A 13,234-nucleotide genomic window follows, 5' to 3' on the forward strand; every position below is an offset into this window, starting at 1 on the left:
AAGAGCAAATTCTTGCATTTAACAATCATATAATTTTAATCCAGGCAATTCTGTCTTTTCTGTATTTGTTTTAACCACAGTAAGATGGAGAAATGTGAGGGCAACTCTCTAGCCAAACTATCATTGTCAGTACTGTGCGCAGAACACAGGTTTTGCATTATCTCAGTGGAACAATTTCCATGAAATTAGACCTGCTAATTGTAAGGATTCACCTTATTCAGGATTAGTTCGGAATGATGCTCAGCTTTCAGGCTGTAATTAAAGCAGGAACAGCAGGTCTGTGATTTCCAGTTTCAATAATTCCACATTGAAACAGGAGGCAAGGGTAACAAATGTTCTTAATGTTTCTTTTCTGGTTTTCTTCCTTAATTTTTATTTTCTGTCATTTATTGGGGCCTGTGGAGAAAGCAATCAAAATTACGTGTGTTAGTATCAAGGAAAAATGCATTTCTTCACGCGGGCAAAAATCATTTAACATCGAGCTGTCAAATTTTGTATGTACTATCCTGTGTTTACTGTTAGTTGTGAAGACCTCTTTTGCAACTGAAATCATGATCTTCACACATAGATTGCTAAGTTTGATACTGGTATTGCTTCTTAGCCATCTAACATCTTCCAGATTTTATAATTTTTTTAAATATTTTTTTTATTTTTTTTTATCTTACTGCAAGATTTTCCATTTGTAATTTCAACAGGGTGACAGATCTTCCATGCAGGCATTTCCTGCTTACTCATGTAGCTTTTTCAAGGAATTGCTTAAGAGTAATGTATCTCTGAGACTCACAGCTGATCTTTGGGCATTGCTGGTCAGGCAGGTGTGGAGCCTTGAATTCTGTTGGGTAAGGAAAGCAGAGATTTTGAAAAGAAACCTTTATTTTTTGTGAAGGGATCCTCACAAATAGCTGAAATCCCAAAGCTGTTTCTCATCAACTGGTAGAGCCTTACCCACAATAAAAGTGATTTGAGCTCACCTTCCCCTAAAGTAGGGCTGGTCTTATCACTGCCATTTTTAATATTCCATTAAGCTGCAAATAAACAAAGAGGATCAGCCCAATCATCCTGAGCTATCTAACTAATAAAATATTTTAAAGTAGATTCAGGAGGTAGATAGATAGAGAAAATACAGCATTTTTCCCCTGGGATGGGAATGAGAACATCTGTAAGCCCCAGCATCAGGCAGCCAAGGGCAGCTGAGAGGGTTAGCATGCAATGCTCCAGGAATGCTTCCTCACTTAAAGTGCTAGCCAAAAAGTCTCTAGGATTTGGTGCACAAAGTGGCTGTACATATAATTGTTTGAAGAATATATTCATCTTCTAAGAACATATAATGTGTTTTCCTTGAAGCACCTATTATTGCTCTTAATTCCCACCCAAATCAAGTGAAAAATGGGGCCTCTGTTTCCAGTAATACCCATTTAATCATGCATACTTTTGCAGTTTGTGCCATTATCCAGCTTTTATTCTTTACCTGCATAAAAAGTGCTACCAAGTTATTTTTTAAAAGACCTTTTCTAAAAATGTAGTTGGAAGGTTTTTCAGTCTGTCAGACCATGATTTTGCCTGTGTTTAAAATATGACAACTGTCTTTGCTTTCTTTGCTACTATTAATCTTTACTTTTGAGCAGGTTGACAGGTACTGATGGCACGCCTAGCTTAAAAATCTAAATTCTTCATGTCTTTGCTATCCCTCTTTTTTGAATTTCTAGAAATTGTCATTCAAAGTCCTTATAAACGTAGAATTGCTCAGGTTGGAAAAGACCTTGAGGTTCACAAATTCCAACCACAATCTAACCACACTACCCTAACTAACATCCCTCCACTTAATCATTTCCCTGAGCACCCAAACATAATGCATTCTGTCTGAAATTAATGGTTAAAAAGGTTAAAAAACAGTGGTTAAAAAACAAAACAAAAGAAAACAAACAAAACAAAAACCAACTCTATCAAGAAATTAACTCTATGCAATTAATAAAGAATATATCCAAATTCTATAGAGCCAGTCACTGTCAAAGCAAGTTGTAGGCAAGACTTGTGATTTATGTCCCGAGCTTTGTAGACTCTCCATCAGTTCAGCCCATGAAAATTCAACAAAATACACGGAAATAATTTTGGAGATGGCAGTGCAAAATGTGGCCCATTACTTTAGTATATGTAACTAAAATGAAAGATTTAGGATTCTTTTATTTTCTTGTACTTATGTTGCCTAACTCTCTGACCATCCATGTTGCAATACATAGGTTGAAGGACAGCGGGTAACAAGGCAACAGAAATATTACAATGAAAGCAGAAAATAGTGGGAGGCTGTATATAAAGAGGATGGTAATCAAACGTTGTAGAACATTTCTCAGTCATGAGCTCATAGCAATGACCTTTTTCCTGACAGAGCAGAGTAAAGGTTAAGCATCAGCCGTGCTGCAGCCGGCATGGGCTTTCAGTGCAAGGCAGTTGCTAAGCTCCCCACAACAGGCATCCCAGTGTACAAGCTCAGAAAGCAATGTGAATCATCCTGGAGTAATAATAGATGAAGACACGTAAGGAAGAAAACAAATAGTCAAAGCACGGCAAGGCTCTCTTATACTTGGGAAAGAAAAGAATCCACCCTCAGGTCTCTAAAAATAGCCACAGAAAAGTACTGCTTCAGATATAAACACTTCGCTTCCTAAAGCCTGTGCGAGATGTCAAAAACCGCTCTGACTGCAAGAGGACAGAAACGTTTGACTTCAAGTATGACGAATCCCAAAGCTACATCTGTAAAGACAGAAATGTTCATAGCTATTGCAAATTTATATCCAGTGCAGCCTGATGGCATCATTTATAATCCAGCTGAACAGAGAACGATAAAATCTCTTTTCATAATGCCGTATGTGCTGAAGCCCAGCCTGTGGCTTGAGCTAAATCTGCTGTGAAGATTTTGCAGGGTTTTTTTCTGATAATACAAACTAGTTTGTGAGAGAGCTTGCTGATCAAGAAAACAATAAGCTGTTATCTCCCAGCAAGGGCTCAATCAGCTGAGAAAATCACAGCTGGCTTAAAAGGAGGGACATACAAGCAGGAGGTAAAGTTCAGTGCAGCACAGCATATGAAGAGATGAAGAGAACAGGATGAAACATCACAGATGAATGAGTGGCACGAGGAGCTGGAATTTGTTTTGCTAATCACAGCCAAAGCAGGACAACCTTAATATACTAGAGAAGCACATTTTTGGTATGTTGTACAATTCACTCCCTAGAAACACAGAAATTCAGGACACTCATCAGTCGAGTGGGCTTTGGGATTAATGGATCTGGCCAGGTTTCTGCAGAGTAATTGAGATATATTTTTCCCTAGCTTTCAGCTGGGTTTTCATGCTGAGTGGCAGCTTTTGGAAACTGTCGAAGTCTTAAGGAGAGCTGTGAAAAAGCAATATCCTATAGCAGAAAGGAAGAGGGCTTCACAAGTGTTCCAGCCCTTTTCTCCAGAGGTAGGTTTTTAAGATCCAACAAAAGATTAAAAAGGATGAAAGAGTTTTAAAAAGTAATGTAAAGAAATGTCAATATTAAAATACATCTTTTGAAACCAAAATTCAAAATCTGATGTGGATATTTTGCTGATAAGATATTCTTAATTGAAACAAAGCATCTGAGACAAGAATTTTTTGGGGAACTTAAATATATTTCCTATTTTGTCCCTATGGAAAAAGAACAATTGAGTCCCATAAACTTGTGAAAAAAATGTACTTTGTGAGAATCTCTTCAGCAAAGGATTAAGGAAGAAAGGTGAAAAACAGTTGGATAGAAGATGTCAAGCTTACAGCATAGAGGATGTAGTATTCCTTTTAAATAACATCAGTACCTTTCTCAAGTACTGCCATCCATGGAAGAAGAATTATTACTTTCTCAGTTAAGTATGGCAGTATAATGAGCATTTTACAAATTAAGAAGAAAGGATCAGCATAAAACCCAGAGTTTGGATGTTAGACATACTGTTCAAGAGCAGGAGTTACTAATTAGAAAAGCAAATAAAAAACATAAACCCCAGGTCTTAGCCCTCACTACCAAAGCTGTTGTTGATTGCCCTGTTTTCAAATACTTGTTAATAAGAACAGGATTTAAAGTTCTCAGGAGGTTACTTAGAATTACTTAAACTTTGATAAATCTGTCTTCTTACTACAGAATTTTGTTCAATACAATGTTTTCTAAGCTTTCTAACACTTTGAGAAGATTCCTATTTCCTCTATGAGCACTGAATGATTCCCTCTGCTGCCATGCATGCTCATTGAAAGGGGGAAAAAAACAGAATGAGACAAGAAAAGTGGAAAATGAAATATAGGTTGGAAAAAAAATACTGGTAAGAAGAATGGGGTGAAAGAGTGCAGACAGGAGTTACCGTATCTGGACTGTGGCAGAATTATCAGAAAAAAGAAAAAGGGGGGGCTGGGGTTGGAGGGGTGGGAAGGGATAACAGGAAAAATTAAGTAATTTCTAAGCATATGTGTCCATGGAAGTGGGGAATTAATATAAAAAGTTCTTACTGTTTGGTGGGTTTAGGTCTTTAGTACTCATATTTCCTTCAGAGTGATTTCTAATAGACCACAAGTAAATGATATGCTTCTGTTAAGTACGTATCGTGTACCACATATTTCTTTGAGAATCAGTAACAGAAGGTGAGGAGATCGAATGGCTGGGATACAGACACAGTATGTTGGATTCAACAAGCAAAGCAGAGATAGATACAGTGTCTGTAAATCTCTTTTAAATTGTTTGTTTACTCTGTTAGAGTTGTTCCATGAATCTTCAGCAATTCATTAGCAGCACTGGTTTTAATTAAAACGCTAATAGTATTAATAAATTATTTTCTACACTTAAAATATAATGTTATTATTATATGAGTGGTCACATCTGTATTGATTTATACCAGGAGGCTCCATCTTTAAACTCCCCAAGTCATAGATCCAAGTCATAGATCAATTAGGAACTATACTTACAGCTCATTTAAGTACTAAACAAAAGTATGTCTTTACAGGCAACACTCCAGAACATGACTATTTCAGATTATTTCAGAATTATTGTTCTGTCATCATGTGACACTTAATGCTACCTTGAAAATATCCAGGCTTTTAATGAGGAAGCTATAGCAAGCAATGCGTAAGACATAGGAGATTTGAAATTTTCTTACTATATTTCTTTTTTCAGTTTTACTTGTACCCACCAAATGCCAACTACATTCTGGTTTCAGGTCCATAAAATACACACAGCAGCAGTTTGAAAAGACTGCATGTTTATTTCAGGTATATTACAGACCTGAAATTACAATATTACAAATGTGTGTGCTGCTAGATTTCATCTCAACTTCCACAGAGAGCACTGTGCTATTTTGTGTTCATGATTCACTGGGACTAGATAGACTGAAACATCAAGAATGTAACTGTTTCAGAACATGAAATGACATTCTAAGCAGAGGGACACATATGATGACCAAGAACCTTATGCTACTTAAGCTTATAAATTCCACCTTTAAACTGTTAAGCTTTGCTTCTACTCATGACAAAAAAAAAAAAAAAAAAAGACAACCAGCCAACAGAGGAATGTCTTTTGTGACTATGACCAGAATTATCTGTCTAAAAATTTGGTAAATATATCAAATTTCTAAATTTAAGGTCTTAGAAAAAGTCCAAATAAATAAAAATAACACATGGAAAATTGTATTTCTCTAGAATCACCAATCTTCTTTTTGTATTTTATCAATAGCAAGTAAATATCTACTCAGTTATTGCAGCAAGTACACAGTGTTCTACCAAGAGACACTGGCATCTTAGAAATATTAAGGTAACCTAACCACAAAGCAGGCATTAATGGGATATATTTCTATGTTTGGATACCAGCAACAGTATCTCTCTCCTATTCTGTGAAAAATACCTTGGTTGAAAGAATATGCTTGCATAGGTTCTCGTTAGTATAGCCCTAGTGACTGTGTAAATACACAAGTGACCATTTGGAACCATTGAGAAAGTCTGCTTGGGAAAGACACTGGAGTACAATTGGTGTGTCTGGGGATGGGAGGGGTTGGGGATGGAGAAAGGAGGATTTAGGCTTTCATAGAAGTACTAACTCACTTTGAGGTGCTGATCTCTGTTCTCTGGTCAACAGGACCAAGGGAACATCATGGGAAGGTTCAGGGGTGTTAGGAAAAGGTTCTGCATCAGGAAGTGTTGGGCATAGAGAAGTGCCAATACAGAAACTAAATATATAAACTTGAGTAACATATTCCAACTACTCTACATCTTTAACTCAAAATCATGGACTATATTACATGAAGTTTATAGGTCTTTAACAATTGATGTTAAAGGCCTCGTTTTGGTGGATATCAACATATCATTCTGACATTCCCTAAATTAATAGCTCCTATTTTGTGTCCTGTCATCTTTGCTGGTGGTATCACTTGCACCAATTATTTTCCCATTTTATACCTTCCTTGAATAGTGGAGGCCCAGAAATTTTGTGGGAGAGAAACAAGAGACATTTATTTCATTATTATTTTTATTTTTTCTACATTTCAATAGTGAAATTTGTAAATGTAAAAAGAGTTCAAGTCCTACTCCAACTTTCAGCTGCCAGCTGGAGAATTTGTTGGCACTAGGAGCTTCTGTTTACTAAAGATGGGCCTCCTGGAACTCTGGAACTTCAAAACCAATCAGCTCCATTTCAGAAAGAAATTGCACAAGCAACCATTTCCCATATAAGAATCCTTACACAGAAACATCACTGGTTATTAGGAAAAAGAAATATAATAGTATTTTTTTAAAATCTGTTTAAAAATCAAAACAAAACAAAAATACCCAATAATTATATCTAATTCAGAAACCTCTCCTGAAAGCAAAATTCAGGTATTGAACACAGTTATTTATTTTATATTCCATTTATTCACATGAAGTTTTAAACTACCATCAAAATAGGCTATCCATTTCCATTCTGCTTCCCAACATCCACCTGAAGTTGACACATAGGGTGAAAGGAGCTTCCTAATTATTGTTGATTATCAAGCAATTTATGACCAAATAAATCAGTAGGCAGTGCCAATTTAATAACCTACTGAGAGGTAAGAGTACACCAAGATTTGTAGTGTTAACCTCATACCTGAGAGCAGTCAGAGACATTTTAAATTAAAAATTTCTCTCTTGTGAAAGCCAACTAAAAGCCTAAGGGAAGAATTTATTAACACATTTGTCATTAAACCCAGTGTTTTCTCAGTGCGCTAGAATTACTGGAAAGTTCATGTGGCAAAACACGAAAGAGGTCAGCCTCCCAGCCCTATAAGCAGTGTTAGGACTCTCCTCTTTTTCTAGACAAATGCCCTAAGAATTAGGTTTCCCGTGATGCTTTCTGCTGTCTCAGCCTTACAAACCGTTACAAATTACTGCAAAAATACTACTGAAATGACGGCAGAATTCATCACCGACGCAACAGTGTTATTTGTCATTACAAGAAGACAGATATGTACATTCCCAAATTGTGAGCATCTGGGGAATGGCGTGGTCTGACACAGCTTCCATTACAGTGAACAGCAATAGCTTTAATAACTAACCACAGAAGGGGAAAAAATGAAGCTCTCTGATGAGATGATATAGTATTTGACAATATTTCCATTTTTAGGTTGTGACAAAGCATGAAAATGCCAGTGAAGTTCAAGGACAAAATGATACAGATGATCATAACTCTTACTTACGATACTAAACCTTAAACTGGCACAAACCACGTACTTCTGGATTTCTCCACTGTAAAATTATTGCGCATTTCATTATCTGAGCATATTCACTATTGCCATCATTCTTAGTGAAATCTATTGAGCTACTGTAGCTCCTTAATTGTGAAAATGGGCAATAGATTTGAGCAGAGCTGCTTGCATGCATGGTAGTTTTTAGATCTGCCCTATGGAAAAAAATGTAGGCACTTTCTGGAAATGCCTTGACAGAAGTTTGGCTCCTCTGTTCCAGCGTTTCCAGAAAGTGCCTCTAAGAAAAATATCAGCTTGTGCATAGCCCTGTTGGAATTGTTTTCTCTCATGTAGTGCTTTATGAAGGGTTTTGGAAGCCTCAGGGTCCCAGAGATGGGATTTTAAAGTGCTGAAGGATAGCTGAAGGCTCTGCAGAAAGCATGGGGCTGGAGCTGGAGCAGGGGAATTGTTGCTGGGCTGCCACTGGATAGAATCATAGATACTGCGGGTTGAGTCCAGCACCACAGAGGGTGAATTTCTGTATGTTCTTCTCAGCCAGAAAATGTAGCTGAGATGCATCTGTAGAACAATCTAAAGCCAAGTGAAATCTGAGACTTTAAAGCAGGTCATGTTTTGAAATATAAGAACATATCACTCAAATTTAACCAAATTTCCTCTGTTTTGTGTATAAACAACAGCTGCTGAAACAATAGAGCCTTCTAAGAATTATTTGTTTCTTAGTCCATCAGTTTAGAATTAATTCTTCTGGGAAAAAAAAAAAAAAAAAATGTCACAGCCAACACATTTTTGCCCTATGATACTTATTTTGCAAATTGAGGACCAACAGTTACAGCTTCTAGAAGCAATGAGCACAGCAACTACTTAACAATTTGTTCTTGGCAGGGTCTGACCATGTACCAATACCCTGCAGATTAATGTTTTTATAAAGGAAAAAAAAAATGCAGCATTCAGCAGGGAAAAAGATTACTGCTGGCTGGAGCACAAAGCAGAACATTGCTTCCTCTGTTCACTTCCAGCACAGCAACTCTCACCAAGGATCAGCTATCTCTCCTCTTCCAGAAACCTGCATGACCAAGCACTCTTTGAGGATCCCAGATGCTGTCTTGGAAAACACACTGGGGAGGAGCTTTGCATGGTTTTACTTGCAAATAGGCTAAATGTGTAGGACTGAGGAGACAAAGATATGCAGCCTCCCATCACCTCAGCTTACTCAACCATTCCTTTGAGGACTTTGGCCCTTTCAATTTGCTGATGTCAGATGCAAAACAAGTATGTACCAGAGAGATTTTTGCATTCTGCCAGCTCTGATGATGCATTTTGTCTCCATATTCATGGCTATTCACAGAAGAGATGAATGGAGAGACTAAGAAGGCTGGGTCTGAAGTGTTGGTTCTGTGGGACAACCTGTGGCAGTAGCTCTCTGGCCTTAGCTTCTTCATACTGGGCAGCAGCAAGACCCGGTGCAAACCCCATTGCACATCAGAAGGATGTACAAAGTGTGAGAGACTTTGTCTGTGCACCGAGTCATGGGGCACAAGGCAGAAAATCACGAGGTTTAATCCATTACTGTGCAGTACAGGCTGTGAACAAGCAGCAGCTCTAATAACTACCTCAATCCAGAGTTTTCATGTGGGAAACACTATTTAAAATAGTAAGCAATGAAATAGTAGGTTGAAAAAACTCTAATTCCACATATATTATCTTACAGCATCACCTCCTGCTGCAGTGTTGCCTCAGTGAATAGCACCAAGCCTATGGATCCTCTGAATGAAATCAATTTATTCATGTATACTCAGAAAGGTTAAGAATTTCTTAAAGATTTTTCATTAGTTTACATTTATACAGAGATTAAGAGGAAAAAGTCCTTTTCCAGCCTTACTTCAACTACACAGAAAGGATGGTGCAGACATTTTTATGTGTTTCTATTTTCATTTTAAATTTCACCCAGAGAGGTTTCCATGACCCTGCTAAGGGTCATCCCTCCCTAAGGGACGCTTCACTGGCCACTAACTCCTGCAATGGAACTCTGGTTTCGTGGAGATGACCCAAAACAGTGTTAACCCCTCACTGACCAGTGATCCAAGGAGATGTACTTGAGGCTGAGTTGTGTGCATGGATAAAGCACCCAGCCAGGAGTCCGTAGAGAGACTGAAAGAGTTTAGGACAGAGAGGTTTTAACTGCATGACAAAATAAACAAATCCTAGCCAAGGCTTTCTGTCTGTTCACAGCCAGCAGGTGTTTACTGTTGGTAATAGGGAAATCAGGCTGGACCTTGGACTCACTGATGGTGAGAAGAAGGGGCAGCTATTTCTGCCAGCTGCCTGTTTATCACACACAGACTGGTCACTGCTCATTTTTCAAACGATGGAGTTGTCTCTGCTGAATGTGCCTGATATTGATTAAATGGTTCTTTAAATACACATTTACAGAGGCGGTATCAGGAATAAAAGCCACCAGGAGTACAAGTGAGGATAGCTAACCTTGAAAGTGGTTGTCCTTGCAGAGTGAAAAATACCTGACAGCATCTTCAAGAGACTTCATATATATACATATATATATATATATATAACATGTAAGATGTCAAGAAGGCACAGTTCTGCATAACAGAATGATGTCTCTTCTAAAGACACCTTCTAATTTCTTATGTTTTCCACCCATAATAGCACGTGAAATTCTCTGACAGTCTTAGATAAAGGAATTTAGTGTTTCTGGCCCTACACAGTTGTCAGAAACCCCACGGCCCTTAGAAAGAGTAAGGGGGAGATCTGTGCATATCTGTGGTAGTGACACTGAAATCAGTTTGTGTTTTCCTTTTGCTTTATAGTATCACAAATTAAAGACTTGTGGCAAAACTTAATGGATCTCTTTTTTCAACTGAAAATGCAAGGCTTAACTCTCTCAAAAAAAAGAAGCACCATGAAGAATTCTGTTTTACAACAGAATGTTTAATATTTCTCTAATGAGCAAATTTCTTGCAGCTCGTGGTTTTCATTTCCTCACTTGGCAGAACAGATCCTCTCAATCAAATGAATTTTTATCCCTCCTCCACCCTCCTATTAACCAAGCACTGAAAAAAGAAACCTGATTTGCTCTAATTAGGAGGAGAGAAAATCAAAGCAGCTGGAATGTTTCAGGTGCTGAAAAAGAAGGCTGCAAGGCGGAATTGTAATCCTGAGGAAGTGCTCTGGAGCACAGCTTGTGCGTGTTCCCGACAAATGGGTTTCTTGCTGAGTAAAGGCGTTTTGCTCCTGGCTTAGTGCATGTGACAGCCCTCCCGGGTCCCTAATGCTGTGCTTTGGATGTGGTGCTCCACACTGATTGAAGAAAGATGCCATCTCCCTAAGACTTTTATTATAGACTGAAGGAGTTAATTGTTTCCAGCTTCCTGTTATTGTCTAATGCATTACAAATACAGCTATAATTGAAGTATTTATGACTATTGAACAAATAGCCATCTATCAGAAACTCCAGGCAAGCTCTGAGTGTACCATAAAGTACAAATATAATGCATTATAAAATGACCACAAGCAAACAGCTGCTAACTTCTTAATGAGCCAAACAGCCATAAGAATGGCAAACCCTATTTTGCATGGGGGATGGAAGAGGAACAGTTAAGTATTTCAAGGCTTTGGGCAGTGATGGCCAGCCAGCCACTTCCCTACCAGCATGACTTAAACAGCATGGGAAGCAACTTGGGCATTAAGAAAAATTGCAGAGGAACTTATGTTTATGTTCTAGGTGGACACAACATGCTACATGCTGAAAAATATTCTTATATTTGTGAATATTGAAGAGATATGTCTATGACACCCATCTGAGATGCTGGGTGTATCACATCAACCATGATACAGGTGTGAAACTTAATTGAAGAATGTTGCTAACCAATAAGAGCAGGCAAAGCTGCCTCCGTGCAAACTATATCTTTAAAGAGTACTTTCCCTCTCTGATTTCCTGACACCGCTGTAGTTGCTGAAGGTGCAGTAGTATGGAAACAGGTGATAAATTAATCCTCTGAGCCACTTAACAGATATAGACAGATAGGCCGTATTTAGAGTTTTAAAGTCCCAAAATGAACATCCAATTCAAAGGCAGCCAGTGCAGACAGTAGAGTAGGAGGTCGTTTGCTCAGACAAGCACAGCTAAACTAGCAGGGATGAATGCTGCTGCAACTGTAGCTCCAAAATGGGTTTTATCAAAACATTATGAGGCTGGGCTCATCCCCATGCAGGCAGTGCAGGTGTATGCATGGCAGCTGCATCCTTTGGAGCTTTTATGGCTGTTACTACAACTTTGCATTTTCCGCTAGACACCATAGGTGCAGGAAGCATAAAGGATTGTGTCATGCATCCTTACATGTTATTGTAAAGCCCACTGAAGTCAAATGAAAGGAAAGAGAAATCCATAGCCTCTGACCCACAGATCTGGTTATTTCTATCCCAGAGACCTCAACTTTCCTCAGTTCCAGCACAGCTGGCATAACACGTGCAATAGTAGCACAATCTGAACCACTGAGAATTTCTGTGCTTTTCTAGTTCTTTTTATTATCTTGTGGCTCATTTCATCTACTTAAATAGCAGTAAGTTTCAACCTGAGACCGAATGACAAGGAAAATTTAAGGGGAAAAGACATAAATGTAGCAGATAACTGAGACAATAATTGTGTCTTAAATCTGTGATGCAGGCTTTATTATATCCACTACTTCTCTCAGTGTTTGTGCAGCAATATATTAAATAAATAAATAAATAAATAAATAAATAAATAAAGGTTATCTATTGTTTTTTAAAAAAAAAGATTTTAAAAGTCCCTTCCTAATGTGGATAGATAGAATGGCAGTCTGTGCAAATTGACTGAAAAACAGAAGGGTCTTTAGTTGATATTTGTAATATGTATGCTCACAGGGAAAAATTAACACAATTCTAAATGGAAAAATGAGTCACTAGTGGTAGCTTGAGGGCAGGAGGTATGGACACCATGTTAGTGCACACTTTATGCCCATGCAATATTAATGCAATTGCCATGACAACCATGACATCCTCTGAAATTATACACCTTTACAATTACAGAATGTCTTCTGAAGGAAAAACACGTCTGTAGTGAGCAGGAAGGCTACTGTTCTCCAAAGTCTGTTTTTATAAATATTCAGACATTTCTTCAATAATTCTTCCCTCTAAAAGCTATTAGGATAAATTAAGTTCTTGTTCATGTCTGATCAAATCTCAACCCTGGCTGTCCTTTTTTCCATAGTAAAAAATAAAATGTATGATTTAAATTTACACAATAATTGTTGAAGAGCAAGAAGTTGTAATAGGAAAACGGAGCAAAATAAAGCAACAAAAATAGAAAGTGTGGTCTTCCAAAAGGAGCAAAATATTCAGCTCATAATAGACTGTAACAAAGTGGAGGAGAAACTGATGCTTAAAGTGCATCTGATACAAATTGACTGGTTGGCGCATCAAAACCAGTCATGGCTGCATCCCCCCCACCTTGCTCTGTCAGGGCTAAGGCAGGATGCATCCTCTACAT

The sequence above is a fragment of the Coturnix japonica genome, chromosome 1, assembly GCF_054131305.1.
Source record: "Coturnix japonica strain WE chromosome 1, WE-NBRP24, whole genome shotgun sequence".
Classification (NCBI taxonomy): domain Eukaryota; kingdom Metazoa; phylum Chordata; class Aves; order Galliformes; family Phasianidae; genus Coturnix; species Coturnix japonica.